Here is a 16625-nt window from a genome sequence, read left to right as displayed (position 1 = left end):
CTGTCTCACTTATCAAGAGGGCCTGGTCCAGTTCCATGGGGGCTCCTCACCTATTGGTTCACAGTTCATGTGTTTCTGCTAGTTTGGCTATTTGTCCCTGTGCTTTTTAAAATCATTGTCTCCATTATCTCATGCTCATATAATGCTTCCTCTCTCTCACCGATTAGACTCCTGGAGCTCCAACTGGGGTTTGGCTGTGGATCTGTGCATCTGCTTCTATCAGTCACTGGGTGAGAGTTCTATCATGACAGTTAGGGTATTTGGCCCTCCAATCACCAGAGTAGGTCAGCTCAGGCACTCTCTCGACCATTGCCAGTAGTCTATAGTGGAGGTATCTTTGTGGATTTCTGGGGACCTCTCTAGTACTCTGTTTCTTCCTATTTCCATGGAGTTTTCATTTATTATGTTATCTCTTTCCTTGTTCTCCCACTCTTTTCCTGATCTAGCTGGGACCTCTCACTACCCTAAGCTCTCTTTCCCCTGACCATTGCCCTCTATTACCACACCTCACCCCAGTGCCCATGTAGATCTCATCCATTTCTCTGTTACTGGGTGATCCCTATGTCTTTCTTAGGGTCCTCTTTACTAGGTAGCCTCCCTGGAGTTGTGTGTTCCAGTCTGGTTATCCTTTGCTTTGTATCCAGTATCCACTTATGAGTGAGTACATGCCATGTTTGTCCTTCTGGGTTTGGGTTACATCACTCAGGAAGATATTTTCTAGTTCCATCCATATTCCTGCAAATTTCATAATGTCATTGGTTTTTCTCTGCTGAGTAGTACTCCGTTGTGTATATGTACCACATTTTCTTAATCGATTCTTCAGTTGATGGGCATCTAGGTTGTTTCCAGTTTCTGGCTATTATGAATAGTGCTCCTATGAACATAGTTGAGCATGTGTCTTTGTGGTATGATTGAGCATTCCTTGGGTATATGCCCAAGAGTGGTATGGCTGGGTCTTGAGGTAGATTGATTCCCAATTTTCTAAGAAAGCGCCATATTGATTTCCAAAGAGGCTGTACAAGTTTGCATTTCCACCAACAGTGGAGGAGTGTTCCCCTTGCTCCACATCCTCTCCAACATAAGTTGTCTTCATTGTTTTTGATCTTAGCCATTCTGACAGGTGTAAGATGGTATCTCAGAGTTGTTTTGATTTGCATTTCCCAGATGACTAAGGATGTTGAACAATTCCTTTAATGTTTTTCAGCCATTTGAGCTTCTTCTGTTGAGAATTCTCTGTTTAGCTCTATAGACCATTTTTTAATTGGACTGTTGGTTATTTTGATGTCTCATTTCTTGAGTTCTTTATATACTCTGGATATCAGCCCTCTGTCAGATGTGAGGTTGGTGAAGATACTTTCCCATTCTGTAGGCTGTCATTTTGTCTTATTGACTATGTCCTTTGCCCTACAAAAGCTTCTCAGTTTCAAGAGGTCCCATTTAGTAATTATTGTACTCAGTGTCTCTGCTACTGGTATTATATTTATTAAGTGATTTCCGGTGCCAATGCATTCAAGACTACTTCATACTTTCTCTTCTATCAGGTTCATAGCAACTGGATTTATGTCTTAGATCCACTTGGACTTAAGTTTTGTGCATGGTGACAGATATGGATCTTTTTGCAGTCTTCTACATGTTGGCATACAGTTATGCCAGCACCATTTGTTGAAGATGCTTCCTTTATTCCATTGTACAGTTTTGGCTTCTTTGTCGAAAATTATATGTTTCATAGGTGTGCGGATTAATGTCAGGGTCTTCAGTTAGGTTCCATTGGTCCACATGTCGGTTTTTATGCCAGTATCAAGCAGTTTTTATTACTGTAGCTCTATAGTAGAGCTTGAAGTCAGGAAAGGTGATGCCTTCAGAGGTTGTTTTATTGTACAGGATTTTTTTGGCTATACTGGGTTTTTTGTTTTTCCACATGAAGTTGAGTATTTTTCTTTCCAGGTCTGTGAAGACTTGTGTTGGAATTTTGATGGTGATTGCATTGGATCTGTAGATTGCTTTTGGTAAGATTGCCATTTTTACTATGTTAATCCTACTTATCCATGAGCATGGGAGATCTTTCCTTTTTTCTGACATATTCTTCAATTTATTTCTTGAAGGACTTACAGTTCTGGTCATACAGGTCCTTCACTTGCTTAGTCAGAGTTACCTCAAGGTATTTTATATTATTTTGTCTATTATAAAGGTCGATGTTTCTCTGATTTATTTCTCAGCCTGTTTGTCATTTGTATATATGAGAGATACTGATTTTTTTAGTTATTCTTGTATCCTGCTAGTGTACTGAAGGTGTTAATAAGCTGTATGAGTTCCTTGGTTGTATTTTGGGGTCACTTATGTACACTATCATGTCAGGTACAAATAGTGAAAGTTTGACTTCTTCCTTTCCAGTTTGCATCCCCTTGATCTCCTTTTGTTGTCTTATTTCTCTGGTTAGAACTTCTAGTACTAGATTGAATAAGTATGGGGAGATCAGAAAGCCTTGTCCTATTCCTAATTTTAGTGGAATCACTTTGAGGTTCTCTCCATTTAATTTGATGTTGGCTCTTGGCTTGCTGTAAGTTGTCTTTATTACGCTCCCTGTATTCCTGATCTCTCCAAGACCTTTATCATGAAGGAATGTTTCATTTTGTCAAAGGTCTTTTCAGCATCTAGAAATGATCATGAATTTTTTCTTTCAGTTTTTTTATGTGGTGTTTTACATTGACAGACTTTCATATGTTGAACCACCCTTGCATCTCTGGGATGAAACCTACTTTATCATGGTAGATAATTGTTTTGGTGTAGTCTTGGAGTCTGTTTGACAATATTTTATTGAGTATTTTTGCATCAATGTTCATGATGGAGATTAGTCTGTAGTTCTTTTTCTTTGTTGCATCTTTGTTTGGATCGGGAATCAGGGTAATTGTAACTCATAGAAGGAGTTTGGTAATGTTCCTTCTGTTTCTATTGTGTGGAACAAATTAAAGAGTATTGGTATTATCTCTTCTTTGAAGATCTGGTAGAATTCTGCATTGAAACAATCTGGTTCTGTGCTTTTTTTGGTTAGGAGACTTTTAATGACTGTTTCTATTTTCTTAGGGGTCATTAGTACATGTGTACATATGTGGTTCCTATCCAGAAAAATTGTCATTTCTTTTAGATTTTCCAATTTTGTGGAGTACAGGTTTTTGAAGTACGACCTGATGATTCTCTGGATTTCCTCATTGTTAGTTGTTATGTCTCCCTTTTCCTTTCTGATATTGTTAATTTGGATGCTATCTCTCTCTGCCTTTTGGTTAGTTTGGATAAGGGCTTGTCTATCTTGTTGATTTTCTCAAAGAACCAACTCTTTGTTTCATCGATTCTTTGTATTGTTCATTTTGTTTCTACAATGCTAATTTCAACTCTCAATTTGATTATTTCTTGGCGTCTATTCCTCCTGGATGACTTTGCTTCCTCTTGTTCTAGGGCTTTCAGGTGTGCTATTAAGTCACTAGTGTGAGATTTTTCAAACTTCTTTATGTGGTCATTTAGTGCATTGCATTTTCCTCTTAGTACTGCTTTCATAGTGTCCCATAAGTTTGGGTACATGGTATATTCATTTTCATTGATCTCTAGAAGTGTTTAATTTTTTTCTTTATTTCTTCCTTGACCCACTGGTGATTCAATTGAGCCTTATTCAGTTTCCATGAGATTGTAGGCTTTCTGTAATTTTTGTTGTTGTTGAAATCTAATTTTAAACCATGGTGGTCTGAGAGAACACAGGAGGTTATTCCAATTGTTTGTATTTGTTGAGATTTGCTTCGTGGCTGAGTATATGGTTGATTTTAGAGAAAGTTCCATAGGGTGGTGATAAGAAGATATATTCTTTTGTGTTAGGGTGTAATGTTCTGTAGATATCAATTAAGTCCATTTGAGTCATAATATCAGTTAAATCCCTTATTTCTCTGTTAAGTTTCGATTTGGGAGATCTGTCTAGTGGTGAGAGTGGGATGCTGAAGTCTCCCACTATTAATGTGTGGGGTTTTATATGTGATTTAAGCTTTTGTAGTGTTTCTTTTACATATGTGGGTGCCCTTGTGTTTGGAGCATAAATGTTCAGATTTGAAACTTTATCTTGTTGGATCTTTCCTGTGATGAGTATGTAATGTCCTTCTTGATGTCTTTTGACTGATTTTAGTTTGAAGTCTATTTTGCTGGATATTAGGATGGCTACACCAGCTTGTTTCTTAAGACCATTTGATTGGAAAGACTTTTCCCAGACTCTTATTCTGAGGTAGTATCTATCTTTGAAATTGAGTTGTGTTTCTTGTATGCAGCAGAAAGTTAAGTTCTGCTTTTGTATCCATTCTGTTAGCCTGTGCCTTTTTATAAGTGAGTTAAGTCCATTGATATTAAGGGATATTAATGACCAATGATTGTTAGTTCCTGTTATTTTTTGGTGGTAGTGTGTGTGTGTGTTTGTGTGTGTGTACTTCTTTTCTTTGGAATTTATTGCTGTGTGGTTATCTATTGCCTGTGTTTTCATGGGTGTATCTGACTTCTTTAGGTTGGAATTTTCCTTCTAGTGCTTTCTGTAGGGCTGGGATTATGGGTAATTATTGTTTAAATCAGGCTTTGTCTTGGAATGTCTTGTTCACTCCATCTATGGTGATTGAAAGTTTTGCTGGGTATATTAGTCTATTCTGGCATATATGGTCTCTTAGTGTCTGTATTACATGTGTCTAGGTCCTTCTGGCTTTCAAAGTCTCCATTGAGAAATAGGATGTTATTCTGATGGGTTTGTCTTTATTAGTCACTTGGCCTTTTTTTCTTTGCTGCTCTTAATATTCTTTCTTTATTCTGTAGGTTTTGTTTTTTAATTATTATGTGGCGAGGAGCCTTGTGGGGGGGTCTAGTCTGTTTGGTGTTCTATAGGCTTCTTTTATCTTCATAGGTATTTCCTTCTTTAAGTTGAGAAAGTTTTCTTCTATGATCTTGTTGAATAGATTTTTTTTGTGCCTTTGAGTTGGTATTCTTCTTCTTCTATCCCTATTATTCTTAGGTTTGGTCTTTTCATGGTGTCGCAGATATCTTGGACTTTGTGTTATTGCTTTTTTGGCTTCAGTATTTTCTTTGACCGATGAATCTATTTTCTCTATTATATACTGTACACCAGAGATTCTCTTTTCCATCTCTTGTATTCTGTTGGTTATGCTTGCATCTGTGTTTCCTGTTTGTTTACTCAAATTTTTTATTTCCAGCATTCCCTCTGTTTTTGTCTTTGTTTATTGTTTCTATTTCCCTTTTCAGGTCTTGAACTGTTTCCCCCACATTTAATTGATTTTTCCTTGTTTTCTTTAAGGGATTTATTGATTTCTTCCAATTTTTTTGTCTTTTCATCTATTTCTTTATAGATTTGTTCCAATTTTTTGTATGTCTTTTTCTCACTTTCTTTATTGATTTCTTCCACTTTTTTGCTTGTCTTTTCCTCAATTTTATTTATTCTTGAAAGGCCTCTAGGATCTCCATAATTCTATTCTTAAGGTCACTTTCTTCTGCTTCTTCTACTTTGTGATGTTCAGATCTTGCTGTTAGAGGAGGGCTAGGTTCTGGTGATGATGTATTGCTCTTTATGTTGTTGTATGTACTTCTGCCTTGATGTCTGCCATCTCCTTCTCTAATGGGTATAAAAGGTGCCTGTGTCTGATCGAGTTGCTGTTGATCCCCTCTCTGCTTGTTGTATCTGTATCTAAGGGGGCCCATCTGGGTCCTAACTTGGATTTTGGTTTCATTAGAGCAGGAAGATTCTGTATTTCAGGGAGCTTCTCTTGGGTCAACCCAAGCTAGTTGTTTCTGTGACTCACTGATACACTCTTGGCCTTATCAGGGCTCTTGGTCCAGTCAGAGCTGACAGATTCTGTGTTTCAGGAAGCCTCTCTTGGTCCAATGAGAGTTGTCAGATTCTACTTCTCAGAAAGCCACTCTTGATCTAATGAGGGCTGTTAGAATCCCTGTCTCCTGAGGTTACACTTAGTCCAATGACAGCTCTGAGTCCAATGAGTCCAAATAGCGTTGGGGGTTGGTTTCCAAGCCTCAGAAAGTGTCTGGTGTCTTGGGCAGATGGGTATTGGGACAGGGTATGTAGAATGCAGGGTCCACTGGGAAGGTCTTGGTGAAGGGGGACCTTTCTGCAGGAGTTCTGCCTACTGGCCCGCAACTGGTGCCAAGTTGGGCAGGTGTTCCCAGGGGAATGGCTGGGGCCCAGCACTGGGTCCTAGGGACAGGGTTCACTGGGTATGAACAGAGTCACTCACCTCCATGTCCAATGAGAGCTGAGGGTCACATTTTTACTCTTGTTCAAGTTATTGTACTTATACAACTCATTTAACAATGTAGTGTAAATTTTTAATCCTTCAAAGTTTTTATTACACACTATTTAGGACAATGAGGAAATTCAGTTTAGTAGTTAGTCAATTATTACAATGGAACTTTGTAGTCATATTAGATATGTTTTCAAGGTGAAACAAATATATTTTAGATAGACAAATAGTCTTCAAACACTTGAGAGATCTATAGATGGCATTTAAGATGTTTTAATAACATAGGTTCCTCTATTTTTCTTTTTGACAATGAGGCATGTCTGCTCCTGGCAGCAGAAATATACTTAATAGAAGATGGTGGGCATCAAAGAAACTCCATATGGAGTTTACTTTATTTGTGACCAAAGTTAGTCACTGGGCAAAAAAAATGCCCTTGCCTCTACTGCTGACAGTATTCTGTCCAATTGGAAAAAGCAAGACACAAACAAAAGGATTGTCGAACTTTGCCAAGAAAAGGTAGGGCAGTTAGCTCTTCAGAAAATCTGCTTCACAGATAAGGCTGTTAGATATTCTAGGCCTGTAGGCTCAAACCTTTAATCCCAGCCCTAGAGAGGAGGAAACAGAAAATGATATGGTTATGTGGAGAAAGGACTGTAAGGTGGGTGGAGAGAGCGCTCACTCCTCCTTTCAGGCTGAGGAGTTAGCGAGCTAAGAGGTTGCTGTGCCTTGAACCTTTGTCTCTCTGATCTTTCAGCATTTACTCTGACATCTGTCCCCAGGTTTTATTGTTAAGACCAATTAGAATTCACACCACATTCATCTGTGTTTGAATATGTGTGTGAGTATGTGTGAGTGCTTTGTATACGTGCATGAGTGTGAATGAGTTGTGTGTGAGTGAGTGTGTGTATAAGTGCTTGGGTTCTGTGAGTGTGTATGAATGTGTGTGTGTGATTGTTTGAGGAGTGTGGGTGTAGTGTGTGTCTGTGAGCACTGCCTGGAGAGGCCTTTTTGATTCTCTAGGAACTATGTTAAGTAGCTGTTAGGCACATGATGTAGGTGCTAAGAACCCAATTCAGGTCCTCTTTATCACCAGCAAGTGTTCTATGTGCTGAGCCATCTCTGTAGTTCCCTGTGTTCTTTACAAAAGTATTTACTTCATATTTACTTATTTATGTGTTATGTATATATGTGTGTAGGCTGTGGAGAGCAGGAGACAGCATGAGGGATTCCATTCTCCCATTCCATCCCATGGGTTCTAGGAATTGAACCAGGTTGTCAAGCTTGCAGTCAGGTGACTTTACCCCCTGAGCAATCTCGCCATCTTGTAATAATGTCTTTTAATGTTTTTCAATGACAGCTGATATCCTCAACATTTTCTGTGCTAGGCCTTCTTTAATTTTGGTTGAATACAGCTTGTCACAGAATGTCATCATTGGACCACTGTTACTGGATTTGGTTTGTTACTATTTAGCTTAGAATTTTGTGTGTGTGTCTGCCCATGCTGATTCTTGCATAAAAGGTACAGACATTCTCTTTGGTAACTTCTTCTTTGTGGATTTGATTTGGAGCAAGTAAGAGAATGTGCTGGTCATGGGGTCCTACTTTTGAAGTCTCTGATTTAAGGTGACACTGTGGAATATTTTGGCTTTTGTCCTAAAAAAAACTCTACTCCTGTAACATGGGGATTAGATATTTTTTAAAAAAAATATGTATATAAGTGTCTTGCCTGCATGTTTATCTGTGCTCCACATACATGCCTGATGCCTGTGGAATCCACAAGGTGGCAAAAATCAGGAAGTATGAGACCCTAAGCTTAATGGACATCTAACTGCCCTGCACATCACAGGACATGGCCAGAGTGCTTGGAATCCATGCTAACAGTCATCACTTGGTCAGTGTGTAAGATGTGTATATGTTCTAACCCATGTGAATGCCCTTTCTCTACAGGGGAAATAACAGAATACATGGTCTTAGGGTTATTTATAATTTTTTTATTAAATTACTTTGTGTGTGTGTATATGTGTGTGTGACTGTGCTATGGCACCCATGTGGATGTCAGAAGACATACTTCAGTAATTGATTCTCTCCTTCTACTATGTGGGTCCCAGGGGTCAAACTTACCATCATCACATTTTGGCAACAAACACTTATACCAGTCAAGCCATTTCACCCATCCAAAGTATTACCAATGTAGCCTGAAGTTTGTTGTTTGGAGTCTTTCCCCTTTGCTCTAAGGAACTGGATCTAGACATCATGCATGCAGCTCAAATGCTCTAACACTGAGTTATATTTTCCAGCAGCCTGTGTGCTCTTTACTTCCATAGAATGAAATTATATACAAAGAAAACATGGAGATGCCTTATTGTGTGTTAAAGGAATATATCCAAACACCTGGAGTGTCTCATCTACTGACTTCTTTATTGAAGTGACATGTCCTTTTTTAATACAGAGTCTCACACTGTAGCCCAGACTAGCTAACTTAAACTTGCCATGTAGATGACGTTGTCTTGAACTTCTAGTCCTTCAGTTTCTACCTCTGAAGTACAGGGATTAGAACAACCACCAGGCCCTGTTATGAGATGTTCATGATCCAGCCCCAGGCTTTGTATATACTAGGCAAGTACTCTTTCAACTGAGCTACATCCCCAACCCAGAGCACCATACTGTACTTATTTTTAATTGATGCATTTTGTTTACTGACAATGTTACATGCACTCTGACTAATTTACCTCACACTCTCTCTCTCTCTTATTTCATCCCCATTGTCATTGTCAGCCTCACTTCTTCCCTGCTAATTGACGAAGTCTCAATTTTCCTTTCAAAACCAAGTCAGAGAGTTTTTTCCACATAAGTTCTTAAATTTTTTAATCAATTTATTTGGTTAAAATATTCATTCCCATATACTATCTTCCTTCTGCATTAATATTCCTATAGGAGAATGCTTAGAAGGAAAAATAACCAAAATGCAATCCAGCTTTGGATCAATATGATCTACGTGCCCTTCATGTACTTTCTTTTCTTCCAAGGCCAATTCTTTTTCAGCTTCAGGTGATAATTCTCTTGGACTATTTAAGTCTTTTTCCCCTTCTAAGACAAAAAAAAATTGTTTTGAACAAACTATTCAGTTCATCAATTTTTACCCCAACAATAGTTCATAGATGAGAAATGTCTCCAAATAATCTTTGAAAGTCATTAAGAGTCCATAATCGATCTCTCCTAATTTGTACCTTTTGGGGTCTAATTTTTTGTAGACCTATTTTATATCCTAAATAATTAATAGAATCTCCTCTTTGTATCTTTTCTGGAGCAATTTGTAATCCCCAGCAAGGCAAAATTTTCTTTACTTCTTTATATATTCTTTCTAAAGTATCTGCATTTGAGTCAGCTGGTAAAATATCATCCATATAATGATAAATTATAAATTTAGGAAATTTTTTATGTATCACCTCCAATGGCTGTTGTACGAAATATTGGCACAGAGTTGGACTATTCAACATTACCTGTGGGAGGACCCTCCACTGATATCTCTTAACTGGCTGAGAATTATTACAAGTAGACACTGTGAAGGCAAATCTCTCTCTGTCTTTTTTTTGTAAGGGTATTGAAAAGAAATAGTTTTTTAAATCAATAAGTATAAAAGGCCATCCTTTGGTAACAGAATAAGCAAAGGAATTCTGGACTGTAGAGCATCTATTGACTGAATTACTTTGTTAATTGATCTAAGGTCTGTTAACATTCTCCATTTACTAGATTTCTTTTTAATAACAAATACAGGAGAATTCCAAGGGCAGGTTGATTCTTTGATATGGAGAGCATTTAACTGTTCTTCTACCAGCTCTTCTAATGCCTGGAGTTTCTCGGTTGTTAAAGGCCATTGTTGAACCCATACAAACTTGTCTGTTAACCATTTTAAAGGTAGAGCTATTGGTGTCTTTGGAATATCATCAGTTGTTGTGCTCTGTTCTTGTAAAATCTGGATGGCTGGTGACCACTCATTAGAAAAAATATCTACTAATATTTCTCTCAGAAACATGTGCTAGTTTATGATTTGTTTCTGAGGTTGGAGGGATCTGACCAAAATCTGAGTATTCCATTGTTATACTAGGTCTTGACCCCTTAGGTTCATAGCTATGTTAGCCACATATGGTTTTAATTTTCCTCTGTGTCCTTCTGGACCTATACATTCAAGCCATCTTGCACTCTGTTTCACTTGAGATAATGTTCTAATCCCTAAAAGCTGAACATTTTGTATCTAGAGTTTTCCCGCCTGGCCCACAGTCAGGACAAATCTCTGTCACCCACCAGTCCCACAGTCGCTCAGACCCAACCAAGTAAGCACAGAGACTTATATTGCTTACAAAATGTATGGCCATGGCAGGCTTCTTGCTAACTGTTCTTATATCTTAAAATAATCAATTTCTATAAATCTATACCTTGCCAGATGGCTCATGGCTTACTGGCATCTTCACATGCTTCTTGTCATGGTGGTGGCTGGCAGTGTCTTTCTCCTCAGCCTTCTAGTTCCTAGAACTCTCCTATCTCCTTGTCCTGCCTATACTTCCTGTCTGACCCTTGGACAATCAGTGTTTTATTTATACAGAATGATAGCCACAGCAACGTTTACCTCTTGAAGACGCCAAGTTGGATGCCAAAATTCTGGTGCAATTATGGTCATGTTAGCACCTGTGTTTACCAGACCAGACAACAAAACATTATTTATTCTTATTGTTAATTTTGGTCTTTGTTCATTTATAGAAGTTTGCCAACATTTTTCTTTATGGTTTCTCCTGACTTTGCTGTTCTCTCTGTCTCAACTGTTTTAGCACCCCAAGCAGACTGGTTTATTCCAATAGGCATTTGGTTATTTAATTGCTCTGACTAGGTATTTCCTCTATGTCTGCAGGAAAGATCTGAACTGGATTTGGTGTGGGGGCCTGCCTGAGGCCCCTCTGGGAGTTTTCAGACTGAGGCAAAGGATTATCTTGCCTGTCCCTTGTTGATTTACATTTGTTGGTCCAGTGTTTACCATTACCACACTTTCTCTATACTCCAGAAGGAAGGAGCATTCTGTTGCCATTGTTCCTTGATAAAACATTGTTTCTAGGAATGCCCTGTTTACAGTCCCTTTTCAAATGTCCTTGCTTTCCACATCAAAAACATCTGACATTACTCAAACCTCTTGAAATTGCTTCTCCTATCCACATATCATCATAGCGATGAGACTCAACATTAAAAGTGTCTCTAATCCAATCTTCCAAGGGTGCAGATCTTGCCTTTAACAGCTTGATTATTCTCTTGCATGCTGCATTTGCATTCTCAAAAGCCAAAGATTCAATTATTATCTGGCTAGCCTCTGAATTTGGAACCATTCTATTTTCTGCTGAAGTCAGTCTTTGTAAGAAACCCATGAAGGATTCTTTTGGGCCCTGTATATCTTTTGTGAATGACTCAGTTTTCTTTCTTGCTTCCTCAATTCTGTCCCATGCATTCAAGACTGCCATTCGATATAGAATTAGGGTTTGGTTATCATATAAATATTGTCTTTGTATTTCAGCATATTGGCTTTCTCCAACAAGCTGATCCTGGGAGATTTGTACACCTTTAGCCTTCCACTGATTTTCTTTTTTAGCTTCATCTCTGAACCACATACACCACTTCAACTGGGTCCCAGGTTCCAGAACAGAATTTACCAGCTCTCTCCAGTCCTGTGGAATAATCTTATTACAAATTGACCAGGAGTTTAACATTTGCTTTACAAAGGGGGAATGCATGCCATAAGATACTATTACCTCCTTAAACCTTCTTAAATCTAACATTTCAATTGGAGTCCAATTGTGCATTCACTTGACCAGGTAGCTGCTGTATGGTTACCAGATAAATTAAGGGTGATTGTTTGAAAAGAGGCTTTCTTTCTGTAACCTTATAATCCAATCCTGTAATAATTTCACCCTTAAATTCTTCTGTCTTAGTCTGAATTTCTCCATAATTCATTTTAAAAGGTTATTATAAAGCTTTTATCTTAGCACTTAAATTGACTGTCTTTTTAAATAGTAAAATAAGGATAGGAAAAGCAATAATGTGCATAATTGGTGTAATGTAGATCCCATCAACATTAATCTTCTCATATAATTGTTCCATTTTCAGACTGCCTAAAGTTTTATCAAACACAGTCCAATTTTCATCTAATGTACTCATAATACCCATTTTTTTTAATGTGGAAAATAATTTTCTCTCTTACGTAGTTTTTCCCTTTAAAATATCTGATATCTTAATTGACTTACCAAGTCTGCATAGAACAGTAGAAATCCGAGGGAATTTCAAAACAGCTACCTAGCATCTGAGATGGGAATCCAAAGAGAGGGGGGGGGGAACCATGTACCATATGCTCCAACTTGAGCCAATATGGGCCTGAGTTGTTTGTAGCACCGACTTTTTTTAAGCCTGAGCCCCTGCTTGAGTTGGCAATCCGGCTGCAAGTAGCTCCAGCTGCGGGTAACCACTTGTAGCTAAGGTCAGTCAGGCCAGGGGCCTAGGCCAAGCAGGGCCAAGCTTGGTCCTGGGGTGCTGGGGAGCCATGTTGGCACCAAATGAAATGTAATTCTAAGCAGTCTTCTTAAGTAAGAAACACAGAGCCAAATGCAGAGTTAAAAGCCCAGAGATTGAGCAGCAGCCATGAGCTAAGACTGCCTTCTTACCACCTGCTGTTACTGTTGTCCTTTCCCTGAGAAAGAGACCTACTTCCTGTGTGTCTAGTTTTATTGACTTTCTGTTCTGCCTTCTCATTGGTTCTAAACTCAACCACATGAATTCTTCGTAACTGCCTGACTATATAAACCTCCAAGTCTCTATGGTTAGTACTTGGATTAAAGGTGTGTGTCACGAAGCTGGCTATGTCCTTGAACACACAGACTCTGCCTGCCATGTGATTTGATTAAGGGCATGTGCTACCACTGCCAGACTTCTGCTAAATGGCTTGCTATTAGTTCTGATCCCCAGGCAAATTTATTCATTAACATACAAACAAAATCACATTTCAGCACAAATAAAATATCACCACATTGTTTTGCTGGGTTAAGTTGTCAAAAATGACAAAATGTCTTCCAGAGAGGGACAAAGGCATTTTGTAAAATTCTGTATGCAGATTGGACAATGTTTGCCTCAGTTTATTTATTTATTTATTTATTTATTTATTTATTTATTTATTTATTTATTTATTTATTTATTTATTTTGTTTTTCGAGACAGGGTTTCTCTGTGTAGCTTTGCGCCTTTCCTGGAACTCACTTGGTAGCCCAGGCTGGCCTCGAACTCACAAAGATCCACCTGCCTCTGCCTCCCGAGTGCTGGGATTAAAGGCGTGCGCCACCACTGCCCTGCTCAGTTTATTTATTTATGAATGAAGACCTCCTTTGTGAGAGAGCATTTTATGTCAATGTATTTGCTTGAACTTTTGATAAAAAGGAAGAACCTGTCATTTTCCTGAAATGACAACATTATTTATTGAATCTGCACAAAATATTAACACACATGAGGTCAAAACAGGCGGTGTACAAACTTTATGATCTGCCACAATGAAGAGGATACCAAAGTCCAGGTGGCTGGAGCCCTGTCCCCACCATCTTCCCAGGGTATAAACACCGCAGGCTGCGCACACTTCAGCACCCTTGGGCAGAAGGGAAGCCCTGCAGAGGGTAGCACACACAGCTGGAGGGAGAACACAGGGGGGGACAGTGCTGACAGACAAGCCACGATGGACCTGACTTCAGTTCTCTCCCTGGAAACCTGGGTCCTCCTGGCAATCAGTCTGGTGTTCCTATACCGGTGAGTAACCACCAAAGATCCTCTCCCACCGTGTCCTTTGGATTGGGGTAATACTCAGACCTATATTCTGTCTGCAAGGTCAAAAGTGGTATCAGAAGCAGGGGCTGGAGAGATGACTCAGTGGTTAAGAGCACTGACTGCTCTTCTCAGAGGACCCAGGTTTGAATCCTGCCATCCACATGTGGCTCACGATCATCTGTAACTACAGTTGCAGGGGATCTGATGCCCTCCACAGGCCCTATAATAAAACTTTAGAAAGAAATCAGAAGATGAATTTAACTCTTGTAAAAACATTTTAAATTACCTGTTTTTATTTATTGGAACTAGGGCAGCACATGAGTCTCTCTCTCTCTCTCTCTCTCTCTCTCTCTCTCTCTCTCTCTCTCTCTCTCTCTGTGTGTGTGTGTGTGTGTGTGTGTAGACAACATTGGGGAGTCAGTTCTCTCATATCATGTAGCTCCTGGGGGTCAAATTCAGATGATCAACATTGGCAGCCATTGCCTTTACCTGTGGAGTCATCTTAAAGGCCCCAAATGAAGTGACAACTGAGTTCTTTTTGCATTTTTTTTGGCATAAGGAGGGGTCAAACCAGAGCCTGTATGTGCTAGTCAAGCACTCTACTACTGAACTAAAGCCCAGTTATACTAACTCATTTTTTTTAATTTTTCTTATTTTTTTCATTTTTCTTTATTAAGAACTTTTCTACTCACTCTACATAGAACCCACAAATCCCACCTTCGTCCTCCTCCCACCCCCTCAGTCCTGTCTCCCAAGCCACCCGTCATCCCTCCCCCAAATCAAGGTCTCCCAGAGTGCAGTACGCTGAGCCTAGGCATGTTCAAGCCCCTCCCCACTGCACCAAGGCTGCATAAGGCATCACACCACTGCCACCGGATTCCCAAAATCTGTTCCATGCACCAGGGATAGATTCCAAACCCCTGCCTGGGTGCCCCCCAAACAGTTTGAGCCAAACACCAATCTTCCATATTCAGAGGGTCTAGTCCCATGGTGGCTCCACAGCCACTAGTCTTCAGTTCATGGGCTTCCACTAGTGTGGCCAGTCATGTATGGGCTCTGCACTCTTTCCCATCAAGATCTCGATGTCTCCCACCTGCAAAATCCTTCCTCTCTCTCATCGATTGGATTCCCAGAGCTCAGCCTGGTGCTTGGCCATGGATCTCTGCATCTGCTTCCATCAGTCACTGGACAAAGGCTCTATGATGACAGTTAGATTATTTGCTAGACCAGTCACCAGAGTAGACCAGTTCATGGACCCTCTGGACCATTGCCAGCAGTCCAAGGTGGGGTCATCCTTGTGGATTCCTGAGAGTCTCCCCAGCACCCTGCCTCTTCCTATTCCCACGATGTCCTCATTTATCATGGTATCTCCCTCCCTAACCTCCCACTCTGTGTCTATTCCAGCTCGGGACCCCCCTATTTCTCTATGTTTTCATCTCCCACTCCTTGTCTTCCACCACCGCCCCAACACCCAGTCCACTCATATAGATCTCACCCACTTCTCCTTTGCTGGCTCATCCATATGTCCCTCCTAGGGTCATTCCCTATTAGGTAGCCTCTGTGGAGCTGTGGGTTAGAGTCTGTCCATCCCTTCCCTCACATCTAGTATCCACTTATGAGTGAGTACATACTATGTTTGTCCTTCTGAGTCTGGGTTACCTCACTCAGGATATTTTCTAGTTCCATCCATTTGCCTGCAAACCTCATGATGTCAATGTTTTTCTCTGTTGAGTAGTTCTCCACTGTGTATATGTACCTCATTTTACTCATCCATTCTTCAGTTGAAGGGCATCTAGATTGTTTCCAGGTTCTGACTATTAAAAATAATGCTGCTGTGAACATAGTTGAGCATGTGCCCTTGTGGTATGTTTGAGCATTCATTGGGCATATGCCCAAGAGTGGTATAGCTGGGTCTTGAGGAAGACTTATTAGCAAATTTCTGAGAAACTGCCATACTGATTTCAAGAGTGGCTGTACAAGTTTGCACTCCCACCAACAGTGGAGGTGTGTTCCCCTTGCTCCACATCCTCTCCAACATAAGCTGTTTTCAGCGTTTTTGATCTTAGCCATTCTCACAGGTGTAAGATGGTATCTCAGAGCAGTTTTGATCTGCATTTCCCTGATGACTAAGGATGTTGAGCAATTCCTTAAATGTCTTTCAGCCATTTGAGCTTCTTCTGTTGAGAATTCTCTGTTAAGCTCTGTAGCCCATTTTTTAAATTGGATTGTTCAGTATTTTGAAGTCTAGCTTTTTGAGTTCTTTATATATTTTTGGAGATCAGCCCTCTGTCAGAAGTGGGGTTGGTGAAGATCTTTTCCCTTTCTGTAAGGTTGTCTTATTGACTGTGTCCTTTGCTCTACAACAGCTTCTCAGTTTCATGAGGTTCTATTTATTAATTGTTGCTCTGTGCTACTGGTGTTATATTTAGGAAATGGTCTCCTGTGCCAATGCATTCAAGACTACTTCCTACTCTCTCTTCTATCAAGTTCAGTGTAACTGGTT

At 39.7% G+C, this 16625-nt stretch overlaps 1 protein-coding gene and 1 pseudogene across 2 annotated transcripts in view; one reads left to right on the top strand and one right to left on the bottom strand.

Moving 5' to 3' along the window:
• LOC102916524 (cytochrome P450 3A11-like) overlaps positions 1 to 16625 on the bottom strand; it is a 229252-nt gene that overhangs the window by 73324 nt on the left and 139303 nt on the right. The window lies entirely within an intron of this gene.
• LOC102924003 (cytochrome P450 3A31-like) overlaps positions 13879 to 16625 on the top strand; it is a 40572-nt pseudogene continuing 37825 nt past the window's right edge. Inside the window, exon 1 of the transcript XR_013047577.1 lies at positions 13879 to 14104. The product of XR_013047577.1 is annotated as a cytochrome P450 3A31-like (transcript). The remainder of the gene's footprint in view (positions 14105 to 16625) is intronic.

Source organism: Peromyscus maniculatus, chromosome 23, assembly GCF_049852395.1.
Source record: "Peromyscus maniculatus bairdii isolate BWxNUB_F1_BW_parent chromosome 23, HU_Pman_BW_mat_3.1, whole genome shotgun sequence".
Lineage (NCBI taxonomy): Eukaryota > Metazoa > Chordata > Mammalia > Rodentia > Cricetidae > Peromyscus > Peromyscus maniculatus.
Note: the sequence above shows the minus strand (reverse complement) of the source record. Positions and strands in the feature narration are given on the sequence as shown.